The 5,004-nt window shown below is 41.8% G+C and overlaps 1 pseudogene; it reads left to right on the top strand.

Moving 5' to 3' along the window:
• Window positions 1–3,541: 3,541 nt before the first annotated feature.
• LOC107512249 lies at window positions 3,542–4,589 on the top strand (annotated as a pseudogene).
• The last annotated feature ends 415 nt before the right edge of the window (window positions 4,590–5,004 follow it).

Raw genomic sequence — 5,004 nt, 5'->3', positions numbered from 1 at the left:
GGTATGGCTGGTCCACCAACCACTGCTTCTGGAAAAGGGAATAATAACTGGAGTTTACCTGTCAAGACCTCATATCACATTCTTCTCTAGATGAGCATCTTGGAGGAAGGATGGAAGCCCAGGGACAGATGCCTAAGAAATCTTTATAGAGCAGTAAGGCTGAGGGAACTGCAGGCACAAGAATTTGGGTAGAAATGGTGCTTGGTAATAATCAGTAGTAAGGACCTCAACAATGACTAATGAGGTAAGAAGGCTCTTGAGAAGGAATGTTGTTGTGAACTTAGGAAGAGTCTCCTAGTTCCAGTCAAGAGACCAGATTCTAGTCCAGCCTCTGATATCTGCTGGGCCAGTGGAGGGTGGGTGTCGGGGAAAGATTAGATTAGCGGTTTTCTCCCTTTGGTTCTTGGAAGGTAGCTTCATCACTCTTCTCTCTTCTGAAGAGTTAAGTAGAAGATGTATATAGTAAGCTCATGATGGAAGTTTTATATGTTTTTAGTTAAAGAAATAGAAAAATAATTATGTCTTAATAAAGTAATCAGAAGAAATCTTCGTAAAAAGAAGTTTTAGGGGTTGCGATGAAAGAAAGTAACAAAGGATCCTTGATTCTAAATAGGTGGGAAGCCACAGAACTTGATGATCAACCTGATTCCTACCAGCTTTAACAGTCTAGAGACTCGATACTATTAAAAATCTCTGAGAGGCATTCATTTAAGGTGCCACAAACAAACCAAGTGCATTTGCATCCAGGATGGGCCTAGCTACCACATGCCCAATGTATAACCCCATCATTTTCTGGGGTAAAGTCACTTCCAAGTGAGATAGTGTAGCTAAGATGTAATTGAGTGGGAATAGCAGTCAGGAAGCCTAGGTTCTGAGTCTGGGGTGCACTCAAGTAACTAAACCATTCTGAGCCTCTGCCTCCTCGCCCACAAAATGGAAAGGATTAGACCAGATGATCTTTATGGGCCCTTATAAGTTAAATTCTATAATCCCAGAGATTTCAATAATTTAATTTGATTTTACCTTGAGTTCCCTGTAAAATAGGCTAAGGTAAAATCTACCATGCTAGCATTTTAGTGTGAGGGTACACTCTCCAAAAAAAAGGGGAGAAGAGAATAGAGGAGATGAGAGGAGGAAAATGGGAAGAGAGGGGAGGAGAGAAGTGAAGGGAAGGGAAGGGAAGGGAAGGGAAGGGAAGGGAAGGGAAAGGAAGGGGAAAGAAAGAGGAAAGGAAAGGAGAGGAAAGGAGAGGAAAGAGGAAAGAAAAGAGGAGATGGGAGGGGAGGGGAGGGAAGGGGAGGAGAAGAGAGGGGAGGAGAGGAGAGGAGAGGGGAGGGGAGGGAAGGGAAGAGGAGGGGAGAAGAAGGGGAGGGGAGGAGAGGAAAGAGGAAAGAAAAGAGGAGAGGAGAGGGGAGGGGAGGGGAGGGGAGGGGAGGGGAGGAGAGGAGAGGAGAGGAGAGGAGAGGGGAAATGAGACAGAGATGACAGGAGACAAAGCTGGTCACACCTTCCCAGCAAGTACAGTCTACTGTTCTGTTTCATGACTTGCATCTCAGAACAATCTGTAGAAGGGAGGAAAAGAGAACAAATTCTTTTTCTATCTCCCATCATTCATCAAAATCCTCTCCACAGCATACTAACTCTCTGTATCACCCAGCTCTGCCAGACATCTACTGGGACAGTCAGAACTGGAGTGGATTCGGGGTGCCCAGCTTCTTGTAAGTACTCTCCAGTCAGGACTCACTGGCTAGCTTCTGGCAGTGTGACTATCTGACAGTACCCAGTTGGGTCCTCTGTGGCAACTGTAATCAAACAGAGAAAGCCACATAAGCCAAGGTCACATCCCCTGCTACAGGTAGCCCCCATCAGTGACCAATTGATAAGGGGATACAAAGGTTCAGCCTCACTGCTTCAGCTGGGGCATCTCTGAACAGCCATCCTAACAGCAGACCTCCCCATGCATTGGCTAAGGCCTCTATTGCAAAATATTGGTTTATCTCCTCACTCTGTCCAATCCTACTCTGCTAGAAGTAGCCAGACTCTAAACCTCAGCAACAAATAACAATAATTCTAAATAAATTAGAAGGAAAATCTAAAGACTTATTTCTTTGTTCCCTGCAATTGTTAGTGGAAATGACCAAATGCTTTGTATCATTCTGCTTTAAATTCAAAATCATTTATCAAGGACAAAAAGGACCATCTGTTATTGCCTGAGAAGTTCCCGCCCAAGTAATGACTAGTTATACATAAGCATATCAAGTAGATAAGTTAAACTTCTGAGCATTTACATAGAATAACAATAATAACAATAATTTGTTTTTTAAATACCTAAAGCTCCTCAGCATCTCTGCCTTTCTTCTTAGTATTTTTGGGAGTACAAACAGGTTAAAAGTTAAAAAAATAAATAAATTTTAGATAGAAATAAGGAAGAGACATCTCGGTGTCTAAACAAGGTAGTCACAGACAGCCCAGGGAATCAGGAGGCTCCCTTCTACTGGGCATGTTGAGGAGGAGATTCAACACCAAAGAACCTTTAAAGTCTCTTCTAATCCTGAGGATTTTAACCATGATTGGCTTTTAATATCTACTGGTCTCTGATTGTAAAATATAATCCTTCTTTGAAAACTATAATTTCTCTTTGAACTATCCCTGATTAGAGAAATTGTCCACTCCTAAGAGAACACAGAAGAGCTCAGAGTCCCATATCACAATGACATGAAGGGAACTTTTCTGTTCTAATATTTGCAGCTACTTCGACAAGTTAGACTTCCCAGGGAGAGCTTAGGCATTGGTTGAGTAGGCTAAGTAAGCAGCCTGGGTTCTGGAAGAAGCCTGTAAGTGGGGACAAGGCATATCAGCTGCTAGTCCTAACAAAAGTTCTTTTGTGACCCAGCTCCCAGTGATTTACCTCGGTGGGTTCACAAGTGCCCAAATTGTGAGCTGGATCACAGAAGCAAAACTAAAAAAAGAAAACAAAAAACAAAAAACAAAAAAAACCCACCAACTTATTAGGCAGATAAAGGCAAGTCAAAAATGAGAATAAAAACACGATCACACACAGACGTCAGTATGAGTTCTTTTTTGAATTGGATTAGCATCTCTCCCAGTCAAAAATGATTCTGGAGAATTTAGAAAGGAAAAAAGGCATCTCTCTTTGATCTCTTTAGTATCATCTGCCTCATAGAGGCCTCAATAAATGTGTATTAATGAATGAATGGTTGAATGAATGAATCAGTCATGTGTCCATTTCTAGAGCTCCCCCCAAAAAATACAGAAACATAGACACATCTAGCAATGAGTTGACTTACCAGAAAATTTCTTTTAATGCAACAAAAATGCTTAGAAACCAAACTTTCAATGCGTATTTCTTATATTGATTATGTGTTATGGCAAATTTCTATAAATCGTTCAAACAAATATCCATTGCTATAAATATAAAAGAATTAAATAACAATCCCTGGGTTTTTTTTCCCAAGTCTCTTCAAAATACTATCTTACATACTTTACCCTCTGAAAGTAAATCTTTTCAAAATTGTGGTAAATGTCTACTTTCTGCCCACAAGTTTTCCCTGGCAAATTATTAAAACTACTGCCTCCACTACTGCTGCCGCGGCTCCCTGACCTGTTTGCAACCGGCCAGCAGCTTCTGGACAAAGTGGAAGTGGCGGCGGAACCCAACGACTCCCGTGCTGTCGAGGAGAAGGTGTTGAAGGGGCAGGACCTCCCGAAGACGGCCTCCGAAATGCTGTCGCAGCTCAACCTGTTCAGCCGAAATGAAGATTTGGAAGAGATCGCTTCCTCTGACCTGAAGCACCTGATATTGCCAGCATTTCAAGGAGCGCTCACCATGAAACCGGTCAACCCTAGCAAGCGTCTGGATCATTCATGGTGGGCACGAGAACATTTTTTAAACTACTTAACTCAGTGCCAGTACTATCGTGTGACAGTTTGAGCTGCCCCAAACCAAGAACAACTCCGCTGAAAATAGCACTGCTAGTTCCTCCATGGCCTATCCTAGCCTTGCTGCTATGGCATCTCAAAGACAGGCTAAAACAGAGAGGTACAAGCAGAGGAAGGAGATGGAGCAGGAGGCTGGCTGCCCTGAAGGCCACCGTGGAAAGCGGTCAAGCAAATGATGAGCGCGTTCGCGAGTACTACTTCCCTCACCTGCGAATGTGGGTGGGTGTCAGCCTAGAGGAGATTGAGAGCATTGACCAAGCGATAAAAATCCTGAGAGAAAAAAACTCATCAAAAGAAACAGCAGTTTCTCACTCATCTCATCAGGACAGGCCTCCGATGAAATCCTTCATTCTCACTTGGAATGCAGCCCAAGCAAAAGTATTTGGAGCTGGCTATCCAAGTAAGGAGACCATGATGGTGCATGACTAGTATGATCAGCATCAGAAACTTGTAGTATTACCAGATCAGGGAAACAGCCAAGACAATATCAGAGGTCAGAAAAGCACTTCAGCGACAAGAAGAGCTGGACAGGAGAGGATGATGAGGAACCACTCCACCAGGAAGTTCAGAGAATACCAAGCAGGACAAATTCCAAAGAAACTATACCTCTATATCATATTCAAACTTAGAAAATCAAAGATTAAACAAAATCTGGAAAGAAAATGGAAGGTGAAAACACCTTACCTAGAGAGGAACAAACATAATAATGACATGCAATTCCTCTTCAGAAATCATGTAAGCAAGAAACGTTTATAGCGAAATATTTTAAATATTGAGAGAAAAAGAAACCCACCAATCTAGATTTCATATCCAGAGAAATTATCCTTCAAAAGTGAAGGAGAAATAAAGATTTTCTATAACAAACAACAATGTTGGTACAGCAGCCCAAAATGACTAACACAAAGGGTTACTATCCAAATGTATAAAGAAGTCCTACAACTCAAAAAAAAAGTTTTTTAATGAGCAAAGTACTTAAAGAGACATTTCTCTAAAGAAGAAATAGCCAATAAGCATAAGAAAAGATGTTCAACATTACTAATCATT

Source organism: Rousettus aegyptiacus, unplaced genomic scaffold (assembly GCF_014176215.1).
Source record: "Rousettus aegyptiacus isolate mRouAeg1 unplaced genomic scaffold, mRouAeg1.p scaffold_m13_p_8, whole genome shotgun sequence".
NCBI lineage: Eukaryota > Metazoa > Chordata > Mammalia > Chiroptera > Pteropodidae > Rousettus > Rousettus aegyptiacus.
The sequence above is the reverse complement of the archived record's forward strand: the minus strand, read 5'-3'. Positions and strand labels throughout refer to the sequence as shown.